The sequence below is a fragment of the Trachinotus anak genome, unplaced genomic scaffold (assembly GCF_046630095.1).
Source record: "Trachinotus anak isolate AG129_WGS33_773 ecotype Australia unplaced genomic scaffold, CSIRO_AGI_Tana_v1 ptg000025l, whole genome shotgun sequence".
In the NCBI taxonomy this organism is placed as follows: domain Eukaryota; kingdom Metazoa; phylum Chordata; class Actinopteri; order Carangiformes; family Carangidae; genus Trachinotus; species Trachinotus anak.
In genome coordinates, this window is record NW_027273876.1 from 19,518,764 (window position 1) to 19,531,087 (window position 12,324).

At 44.8% G+C, this 12,324-nt stretch overlaps 1 protein-coding gene across 5 annotated transcripts in view; it reads right to left on the bottom strand.

Annotated features, from left to right (window-relative positions):
* rbfox3a (RNA binding fox-1 homolog 3a) overlaps nt 1-12,324 on the bottom strand; it is a 563,670-nt gene that overhangs the window by 193,092 nt on the left and 358,254 nt on the right. The window lies entirely within an intron of this gene.

Below are 12,324 nucleotides of genomic sequence, written 5' to 3' on the forward strand. Positions count from 1 at the left end.
CTTACCCTGACCCTAACCTTAACCTAAACCTAATTCTAACCATAACTCTAAAACCAGGTCTTAACCCTCAGAGTGTGATTTGAAGATGTCTCAAAAAGTGAGGACTGGCCAAAATGTCCTCACTTTCCCAAATTGTTCTCACTCTGTTAGTAAAATACTTTTTTTGGTCCTTACTATGTAGCAAATACAAGTACACACACACACACACACACACACACACACACACACACGCGCACACACACACACACACACACACACACACACACACACACACACACACACACACACACACAGTGTTCAGTATTTCTGGGATGAGAATCAAACCTAAAAACAAAGAAAAGACACTGCTGCTCCTCCTCTCCTCTTTCTGGATTTGACTGGGAGCTATTAAAGTGTCACTTGTGCTTTTAGGGTGAGTCAAAACAGCAAAGGACCCACATATAAAGAGAGCCAAACCATGCCAGGCCAGGCCAGGCCTGGACGGGCTGGAGGAGCCTGCCAGGTTTTTTGGAGAAACTGCACGTCTGAGTCTGACACCAGGACTGTCCGTCACTCACTTACTGCACTTCCATTCTTCTTCTCCTCTCTCATTCACCTGCATTTCTTCCACTCTCTTTTTCCCTCCTTTTTTACTCTTCATCACTGCAGCATCCTCATCCTCCTCCTTTGGAATGCCCTTTGTTTGATATGGTGTTTGTTGCAACATGCAGGATCTTTAATATTGTCTATTTACAAGCCATTTTCATTTTTTTTCCCTCCATGGAATCACTATATTATTTTTGGATTTTTTTTGCATTGTGGAATATGGAAATGCTAATTTTCTGACTGCAGCAGTAGAACAAATAACGGAAGTACAAGCTAATCAGGCAGTCAGATTAGATGTTAAAAAACTGTCGGTGTGTCAGAGCCATGTGACGGTGCGTGGCCTGCAGTGAAGCCTGCAGTTCATGTTAGAGCTTCTGTTACAGGTTATCATGAGAAAACTCAAAGAAATTTAAGAGGAGGTTTGAGTCTGCTAAATGTGTCTCTGTAGCTAGTTTCAACAAAACAGGTACAAGAGATAAAGTGTGTATTCATTGGGGTTTTTTTTGAGATCTCACACAAGCAGCACACAATCATAGATTCCTTTGTTCAGGCAGCGTTGAATATTCAAAGACACCACTGATATCTACAATATAAAATGAAACTGATATGAAGCTTTGACAGTAGCTACAAAAAGGTTGTCAGATAATGACCAGGAGAAGTGAAGTGTTTGATGGATCAGTTTAAAAGCCTCCCACCCAGTGGTATTTCATGCTCACCAGTTTGGTGAGGGAGCAGATTTCAGACTAAGTGTAAATAAATACATAAATAAATAAGTGAGTGACAGAACATCTGCTTCCGATCGGCAATAACATCTGTCCCAGTGTGATTTTGCCATCAGAGGACACTGAAGGGAGCAGTCACACCTTTAAATTTCCACATTGTGTTTTTTTTCCATTAGCACGGCTAAACCAAAGAAGTGTGGTGACAGAATGAAACTTATTCCAGGCCTTGTAAAAATGTCAGACTGTTCTACATGCCTCTGCTTTTGTTTTTGACTGTCCAGTGTTCGTACAATACAATACAATTCAATACTACTGTTTATGGTAGCTTTACCAAGAGGTGGAGCAGAGACAAAGGTTTCTTTCTCAACCTCTGGAAATCATTGGATATCATTACCTGTGTACTCCATACCATTCCAGATCTCTGAACTACATGTTTTTTTTTGTACCCCTCTTGTTATCTATATGTGAGAGTGTTTTGAATGCTGGTCACTTCTGTGAATGGATATCTTGCCCAAATTACTTTTTGAATGATGAGTGTTCATACCCGGGTAATGATATCCAGTGATATCCAGGAGCTTGCTCTTGGTGGGAATTGTTGGGCCTCTGTAAAAAACACTTGAAACAGAAGGTCTAGACCACCTCTAAGTGCCTTGAGATAACTTCTGTTGTGATTTGCCGCTATATAAATAAAATTGATTTGACTTGACCTTTCAGAGTTTGCCTGATTTTAGATCAGCTTTAGATCAGCCTACCACCTGGCTGTCAATCCTCAGCGCATCATATCCTGGTAGAACCCCTCACAGTGGCTAGCTAGCTTCACAAGTGCTTCAGAAGTGCATTACACCCACTCCTGAGACCTCTCAATAACATTTCCATAACTCTTGCACATTCACACAGATGAACTGATATTTATACTCAATATATGTACACAGTGATGAGCTAAGTGCTCGACCTCGGGCACGTCTCTCGTGAACTGGCAACGTTTCACAATTACCAGCAGCATTTTTCCACTAACAGAGGTCATCACTAATCCAATAAATCTACATGTAAACGTGAATCCACAGCTACTGCAAATGATCGCAGTCATGACAAGTGGAGTCACACACACACTACACAAACTCTGTCACAGCAACAATGCCAGCAGCACGTCATATCAGCTGTCACTAATTCGCATTAATTCCATGAGTAATGTGATGGCAGGACAGAATAAAACCGGCTGCTGTTGGTTCTGTGCGCTCTCTGCAGCCATCTGTGCTCCATCGTTGAATCCGGACCGCAGTGTTTGGACCAAGTAGCTTGTGAGAAATAATGTGGGCTGAAGGATTCACCTGTTATTTCAACGTGTCCATATTTAACATTTAGGGAAATGTAGACCAAATATAGGACCAGATTCAGCAGATACCCAGTATTAAAGGGCCAATATGTTGCACTGTTCCTGTATTTTATTGAAAGTGTTGATATCAATAAGAAGTTATGTTGGTGGTTTTTAGGAACAAAAACCATCTCAGTGTAGTTTTGCGTCTCCTCTTCAGAGCATTACTCTGGAGCTCTAGCAACAACATGTCAGTGAGTCAATCAGAAGAGAGGCTGTGAGCCTGGCCAAAGCAGATTTCAGGTCAAATCTGGGTGGAGACTGTTTTGTTGTGACATCACAAAGTTACAGAAGTCCTGATGGCTCATTGGCACGTAGACCTGCTTCATAATTAAAAAAAGGTCTGGAACTCTCACCTTCTACAGTATGAGACCTTTAAAGAACTTGGATCAGCTCAGAAATGAATTTTACAGGATAGAAAAATAGATGAAACAAAGTGGACCTTGAGGAGCTTCCCAGAATTTGATTGTGAGGATCTTCTGGGTCCTTGTTGTTTATGAGACACCCTGACATTGATAGCCCCACATTAACTTCTAGCAAAATGAACACAGTTAGTTTGGACAAGAACTGATGAGCACCTTTTGTCTGGGATTGTTATTGGTACCACCTGAGTTTTAATGGCAATGTTCCCTCTGGACTAAATGTTTCAGTGAGTTCAAATAAACCAATAAAAATCCACATAAATCTCTCCGAACACCCTGGCACGAGCACAGGCCTTTATTTAGGCAACCGAGAGAGATGAGCAGGCCACAGACTGAATGGATGTAAAGTGTCAGTCCGCAGATGTAATTACAGCACAACCATTAATACTAAATGTGATTGCAGTGTACAGTGATGAATTATGACGTCTAAATAAGCAGAGCAGGTAAACGCAGCTCTCTTCTCGGGTTTCTGGGAGACACTCGAGCCAACGCTCACTCGCAGTCTCACTGCACCAGCTCTTCCTTCTCGGTGCCACGGTCTGGACTTGGCTGGATTCTCCTGGCTCTGCTGAGAATGGGCCTATCTTACATTCCATCACTCTAAGTAGTTTGGCACACACACACACACACACACACACACACATACACACACACACACACACAGGCACAGTTATGGCCTGTTGGCTTGGTATGGCCTGGTTCTTTGGCAAGTGTCTATCTGCTAGGCTTGCATCCCAGTCAACACCCCATGGGTGTGTGTGCGCGTGTGCGCGTGTGTGTGTGTGTGTGTGTGTGTGTGTGTGTGTGTGAGACAGACAGAGAGGCAGAGAGAGAGAGAGAGACAGAGAGAGAGAGATTACTGCTCAGTCTGCTTCCCAACTTGGCTCACCTGATGCTGATGGCAAGAATAGACGGAGAGGAGGGAAAGAAAATATGATTTGGGCATATGGAGGTGTTTGGAGGCCTGGGGTCTTTTGCATAGGTCTCTCACACACACTCTCTCTCTCTCACACACACACATCTTTAGAGAGTTGGACGTGCCCACTACACCCCCACTCTAGACCAATTTATCACCTCCTCTCCTCCTCTGTTGGGCACCACTCTCTCTCTCTCACTAAGCATTAGCTCTCTTCCCAGTGTTTATAACTCTCCATCCTCCCACCAAAATGTAACTCACTAGGAGTGTGTGTGTGTGTGTGTGTGTGTGTGTGTGTGTGTGTGTAAGCAAGAGAGAGAAAGGGAAGAAGGATTGGAAACACTACAAGACATAGAGACTTGTAGTTTCATGGCAGTGTGTTCGATGTTATGTGCATATAGTCGTCTCTTTTTTTTTTTTCTCCACCGCTGCCATGTTGACTTGTCATCGTAGGAAAAGCACAGGTGCGACTAATAACATTAATGACAGTTCTGTTGTGTTCTAACGTGCCAGCGGGACGGGACGACGGGGCGACAGTGAGCCAGCACAAACAACAGCAGCACCCTGAGACTGAAGCAGCTAAATGGAATTCAGCCACCAGTCATTTTATTTATTATTAACACCTGCGCTGTGGAGGAGGCCCCGTCCACAGGTAACGAGACCGTAAAGGTGGAGCTGATGAAAAATAATGAGCTGTGTGGGCTGTCCATGTACACACACACACAGACACACATTTACCCAAAGCCAACCAAAGAGCAAAACCTATTGTGATTCTTTGCATTAGTTGTATTGATTCAGTCCTTTCTCTGCACATAATAATGATATGAAAATTAATATTGTGCAATATATATATATATATATATATATATATATATATATATATATATATAATTTTTTTGTCTATGATATGTTAAATTCAGTCTAGACATAGAGACTATAGTGAGAGGTGTCAGTTTTGTGTAATATTGAGGCAGTGTGTGGCTGTAATCTTAACAAGGAAAACCAATGTTCTACTAAAGCTGAAGGGTTACGGAGTCACCTCAGAGAGGTCAGCTCTTCATCAGTCCACAGTCAGACGAACTGCCTATGAAAGAACTGGACGCCCAGCGAAGACGACTCCAAAGCCACAAGACTGCAGCTCGATGAGGTAAAACAGAATCCCGGGGTAACAGATCGTAGCTGGTTAACTTCTCTGTTCATGAGTCTACGTGATACACACATCATGGAGCACAGTGTCCACGGAGGAAACTGCTGCTCTCCAAAAACAACATCACTGTGCGGCTGCAGTTGCACCTTGACGCTCCATCACCAACTCTGTCTCCTGGAAATTACATCTCTGTACAACTGCCATTGTGAGCAGATTGTTTTCTATAAACAGAATGAGGAAATGTTCATTTATGTATTTACGTTAATACTGAATATATCAGTCAATGCCAAATATTCAGTCCAGAAGTACAATCTCCACCTGCAGTGACTCCAGCATCACTGACCCGTTTCCTGTTGTGTTCAGACTCTCTGCTTCTGGTCCAGGTGAGGAAAAGATCCTGGTCCAGTTTAATGCAGAAAAACTTCACAGAGACGTCAGACACAAGCTGTTCATTTATATTTAACAAACAACATCATCTCTCCCGAACCTTAACTGACGTGTTTTTGCTGCCTGAACCACTGACGAGGACTCTGATGTGAAAACCGTGCACTTTATCCACCTGCGATCCATCCAACATCCCCCCACTGTTAAATAATTTACAGCTTCATTCATTCAATACGTAGCCTCTGAACATAACTCAGCCAGCGATTACATTTCCTACAAAACAGATCTGCAGTTGTAGGGGTTTGTTTGTTTACACTTGTGACTTAGATGAAGATCAGATCATATTTTAACGCGGGTCGTTCCAAAGGGTTCACAAACTTTTTCCTTACCACTGTATTTATACACGTTGTGTTGTAGCTACTAGGGTTGTGCGATGTTATTCAGAGAGTGATCGTCATATTGTCACCCTGTCAAATTGCCGATATGATTGCCGGGGGGAGGGGGGTGGTAGGGTGCAAATATTACCCAGTGAGGGAGAGAGAAAGAGAGAGAGCACCAAAGAGAGAGCATGTCCAGTTTTGCTCGCCACTCTCTCTCCGGAGTGATGACGGTAAGATGACAAATACATTTTATGGCACTGCTGAAACAAATAAAGTATGATGGGGCAAATTGAACTTAATAATAATTTAATACTACAAATAATGATGATAATTATAAGTTACATTACATGAACGGGAAAACAAACCAAACATCTCGACATCGACTAAGAGAGAAGTAACCAGCAATCGCTCTGATGATCGTCAATCACCGAGATCATCGCCCATCAGCTCCACCCTGGTATCTACTCACTGCTGAGTAGCTACAACATGTTGTAGATTTCTCTGCCAGTCTGTCCAAGGTGTTACTGCACTTGTCAAACTTAACAGTGTGGATAGATTTTTCTTGACCAGTGCAAACACCACAAACACCGCAGTGGTCGGAGCTGTCTCCACCAGTTTACCACCATGAAACTACAAATCTTATTGTCTGTAATCACAACTTTCACATTTGACCAGTTCTTCAACACAATAAACCTCCTGAGCTTCCCAGACGCCATCTAGACCACATCACCACCCTGAAAGCCTCTAGCTTCTGTCCATCGTCCTCCTCTCTGCTTGCTGCTGATGCTCGCTCTTCATGCCCACTCGCCGTTATCTGCACCCCCGGTTGACGTTGTCAGCTAAATGCTTCAAATATTAAAAACTACAGTTCATCCGGAGCCATTTATTTCTACCGTGGCTCTATCGAAACCACACTGAGCGGAAACAGAAGCTTCTTGTGCTCCTCACCAAGCGATCCAAAGGAGCCAATAAAGACTTCACAGCCCATCAAGCCCAGCAGTGGATTGGTCAGCACTGTTACTAATAACTGCTGATGAAAATCATAAAGGCCAATAAAAGCCCATGGATGAGCTGCTATGGTTTCCTATTACCAGCCAGTCATGTGGAGACTAATATGTCTAGGACAGCATCTTAGCTAACTACAGCGGAGATTTACACAGCACTTGTGCAGAGTCCACGGCCTGAAAACAGATGCTGCACCGCGACACAAGGATAAACTCAACCAGTGGCTGCTTCACTCTCCTCTAATATAAATCTGTGCAGTAGCTGGGAAACCTGGTTGTTCAGGTACAACTGCCAACACAGAGACTACAGTCAACAAGTATCTCCCTTGTACTGTATGATGCAGCCTCAGACAATGAGCAAAGATGAGGAGAAACTCAGTCAGCAGAGATGGACACGGGCTGCTGAGCTGTTGTTTCGGTCTGTGTTCCTTTTACATTTATTAGACAGCAGCAACTTTGCAGGGGTTGATAAAAGTCACTGCCGGCCCTCCCCCACCCCCACACCCCTCCTTTCTGTGACCAAATGTTTGTTTGGAGACATTAATGTTCAGGGAGCTCTTTGCCAGACTGCATCCCGGCGTAACTTATCAATGCATGGCTAAATCAATGATTAGCATCCTTATGGATTAGCTCCAAATCATAAAAAGGGCCTTGACAAGCCATGTGGAGGAAGTAATATGATTCAATTACGCTCACTAACCTTCCCTCCGGTACAAACACCCACACATGCACACACCCACACATACTGCTGCGAACAGCAGCCTAATAAAACAGCTCTTAATTGGCACATACGCCAGCGGGGCTGACTACATGTTTATTTAACATAGTGCTGCACTTATGAAAAGGTAAAACAACTAATTGGTTATTGAAGGACACTGGAAGCCTGCGTGCGCGCCTGCATATTTGTAGTATGTATGACATTCATTATGCATATAATGTATAATGAACAAAAGAAGCACTACGGCCCATTTAAATCAATGAAAACAATTAATCTTGCCTGAGAAACTGACTTCACGTTTTCGGAGTAAAAATCCTCCAGACTCCGGCTACGGCTTCTTTAAGGTGAATGTGTGCAAGACTTGAAATTTCACACCATTGCTGGTGCAGCAATAGTTATAGTTTTGGTCTTTAGCAATGCACACTGCTACATCACACACCACAAAGCACCATTACAAATGTGCTATGCAATTAATATAATCAAAGCCCAAAAGTCCACTTACTAGCTTTTTACAGCTTTCAGACGCATCTCACAGTCTTCACGAGTGACTGAAACCGGTGGGAACAAAGGCCATCAGCAGGCTACTCCAATGTTGGATTTCTTTTCAGTATCAATGAATTTCTGTTTTATTCTTGACTGAAAAATGTCACTGAAATGCCACTGACTCCACATGCAGCTGCTCAAAGGGTTAAAAAATACAATATTTATATGTTTTCATGTCTGTGACAGATTCAGCCTTGACATTAAAACCACAGTGGAAAGTGTCAGTTTTATGTGATGTTGCAGGTATGATGTGTAAACATGACATCAACAGGTCTTCTCCCTGTCTGATTGGCTGGGAGCTGCTTGCATCGCATGTGAAAACAAGGCGGGACACGGAATCTCTCTCGCAGCCACTTGGTGTGACATGTGCATCTAACGTAGGCAGTGTGTCAGCTCAAGCCGTTAACATTGAGGCTGAACTGAAAACCAGGATTTTCTGCAGCCCCTACACACACACACACACACACACACACACACACACACACACACACAGCCAGTGTGCTCCCGGTTCTCAGTCACATAACACTAATGACTTGAGCAACTAGTGAAGCTGGCCATGCAGCAGTGATATGCTCAGTGCACGTGTGATCCCGCTCCTGTCCCTCCTCATGCTCTGCCCGTTGATAAACCCCCCCCCCCCCCCCCCCCCCCCCCCCCCCCCGGCTCAAGGCCATGTATTAAAACATAATAACAGCTCCTGACCCCCGCCCCCCCCCCTCTACAGACAAGACTACATGAGACTCAGTGTGCGAGTGAGTGAACAATCTTTCAAACAATACATGGCCTCGGTGTCATTTCACATCCTTGATTCACTTTAGTGCAGTTTACCTCCAGGCCTCCCACTCACTTCACTCTGTTATTTCGTCTCCTGCTGCATTTTAACCCATTTTTCTAGCCCTCTTTTCTTCTCTTCCTACTTTTCTGCCTTTGCTTCCTTCCACTACTCCTTAACCAATCCTTCCAACTTTCCAGTCTGACCAACATCTTCGTCCTCTTCCTTTCATCTTCTTCCTCCATTTCTAGGATACTACTCCATCTTCCCTGCTCTGTTCCCCTCACATTACTCTTGTGTTCCACCTCCTTACCTTCAATTTCTTATGCATAACTTTTTCTACCTTTCGTCCTTTCTTTCTTCTCCTCCTCTGCACCACCGTCTTTATCTTTCTTCATCCTTGCTAATTGTAAGAATAACTTTTTCATCTTCCCTTAATCCCTCTCTTTTTTGTCTCTCCTTCTTTCCTCTTATCGCTCTTTCCTTCACTTCTTCTCAGCACTCCTTTCTTTCCTCTCCATCGTTCCACTTCCACAACTCTTTTTCCTTTTCCTCCGTCCTTTCCTCTACCTTACAGTTCATAAATATTTTTGTGAGCTCTCCCCCTTGTCTCCTCACTTCCTGCCTTGTTCCATCATCTCCTCCCTCAAATTTCCACCATCCCTCCCTTCCTCTTGAGCTTCCTCCATCCATCGTCCCCTCTCCCTTGGCTCTCCACCAGGGACAGCTGGTTAGGTGGGTCTGCCTGCTCCTGTCAGTTTAACCGGCATGGCTGCCTGGCCAGCAGGGCTTTGATCCGCTGCCAACAGCCTCGGGCCCCGGCAGGACCACAGCCGTGCCAGACCGGGGGCCCTTGAGCACTCAACCTCCTTCCCACCATGGAACCCCGACTGTGAGCAGCGTGAAGTGGCCAGCCCCCTCCCTCACGGAGTTTGTACATGGTGGACTTCGCCAAGAGAGAGGCGGAGGTAAAGGAGGGAGGCAACCTGATGGAGGAGGAGGGCCAATGATAGCTGTGTATGTATGTGCGTGTGTGTGTTGGGTTGAGGTTTGGGGGTGGGGGTACATCAGCCCGGATCATCACTCTCTGCTGATGATCCAGCAAATTACCAAACGGGACCCCCCAGAGGCTCCTGCTTGTGATGAAGATGCCAGATTTTAAATTGACATGTGAAGAATCGCACAAGTTCAGACACAAAAATGACTTCATTACGTTCGTGCAAACACACACTTCTAGGCGAGGGAGGGTGAGCCAAGGAAGGGCTCTGAGACACAGGCTGACACACAGATAAAAGCTGGTCTTTGTAGTAAGAGGCTTTCGAGCAATCACTCACAATCCGACCGGAGCCGGTGCAGGAGAAGCAACTTGGCGTTCAGCTGCCGGCATTAAGTCCTTAACTCGAATTAACACGAAACACAAACAGTCTAATGTGAGCACTGCACCGCACGCGCTTCGCTTCAAATGCGTTGTTTTTACTTGAGTTTGGAAACATGCCACCCCCCCGGAATCACCTCACCTCACTCGCCTCCGTCAACAGCTGCTTCGAGAGGATTCCCGTGGGGCTGCTGGGGGCCGCAGGGGGAGGGGTCGCCAAAGCTTTGCACTGGCTTCTCCTCATGTCGCCTGTTTATTCTGGAGACTAAGCACTACAAAGCCAGCTAACTGTAAAACAATTAGATTAGCATAAATATGTTCAATTATACATGCAGATTTAAGGCCCGGTGCTCTTTGCAACAGGGAGAGAACCGACTGAATTATTCACAATGTACAAATATTAGTTAAATCAGATTGAAACAACAGGAAGCAAAAATGACTTCATTATTTCACAGTGGCCTGGGAGTGCACCATATGCCCCTGTCCACATTTGTTAAACATTTTCTACTATGTTTACTCACTGTTTGCCACAGGGATACAGGAAATATGAATATGCAGAGAGAGGAGAGCCTGTAAAAGGCTGGCAGTTAAAGGGAGGTTGATGATGGCACTCAGCTCTATGCAGCTCTGCACTCGCTGCTTTACGCAGCTGTGACATGAAAAGAAATACGTTAAGAAAAAAGTTATTCAGAAATGCAGTCAGTCAGAATGTCAGTGCCGATGTGAAAGGGTCCACTGAGCTGTCCCGGGTCAAATGACTGGGCTTCTACTATGATACAGATCGGTAGTGAACACGTGTACTCACAGATAGATACTGTGTAGATACACTGAAAGAAAAGGTATACACCAACACAGACACACACACACACACTCATGCACAACTCCACACTGTCGAGGAGAGCAATAATCTGCAAGGTCAAGGGAGCTGTAGTTGATGTAGTTGGTGGTACATACATGAAGTCTGTCTAATGCTGACTCCAGGGAAATCATTAACTCCATAACACCAGATGTATGTACATCACTGGATTCTGTGTGTGTGTGTGTGTGTGTGTGTGTGTGTGTGTGTGTGTGTGTGTGTGTGTGTGTGTTTGTTTGTGTGTGTTTGTTTGTGTGTGTGTGTTTGTGTGTAGTGCAGAGGTACCAGGAGACCCAGAATAGTTATTTCATGCATGAAATGCTCATCCCATTGGTCTTAAAGGAAGAGAAAATCAACCTTGGAAGGATGCACGGCTAAAAGAATGCAAAGAAGGAGGGATGCAGCAGAGAGGGCTGGAGGAGGAGAGAGGAACAGACAAGAGGAGAGTAATGTATTATAAATGAGCTTAATTTTACAGTCGAGGGTAAAGAAACAGCAGGTTGTAATTCTCACTTCAGCTTCACAAACACACCACACTGCAGCAAATACACAGACTGCACAAATACACCACTTTTCTGCTGATATTGTCATGCATGACCCATCAACACACATACACACACACACACACACACCCCCACTTGTTTCACAATCCCTCATTGACTTAATGCCCTGACCCTAACCACAACTAAAACCTAATTCTAACCCAACCCCTCAAACAGCTGCCTCCTCCGGTGGGGACCTCAGTTTCTGTCCCCACAGTGACGTGAGTCCCCACGGGTTAGTGTGTACATAGTCTCCACCAATCTCACTCACACACACACATTTTCTCTGTAATACTGCTCCATTACCAGCAGTTCCCAGTAGGGTTGTCACAAGAACCGATACTTCCGGTACCAATTCGATACCAACACGCAAAAAATACATCGATACCTGCTTTCTTCTGGTACCGTCAGAACCAAATATTCAACTTTTCCCTCAGCGACCCGTATCGATTCTTGGCGGAACTGACGGGGGCAGTATACACGTGTGAGCAGCACAGAGCAGTCAGCGGCGTTGAAGAAGAAAACCTGAGCTAACAATAACAATGGCTTCAGCAGGTGGGAGTGGAAGCACAACACGTCGGCTCGG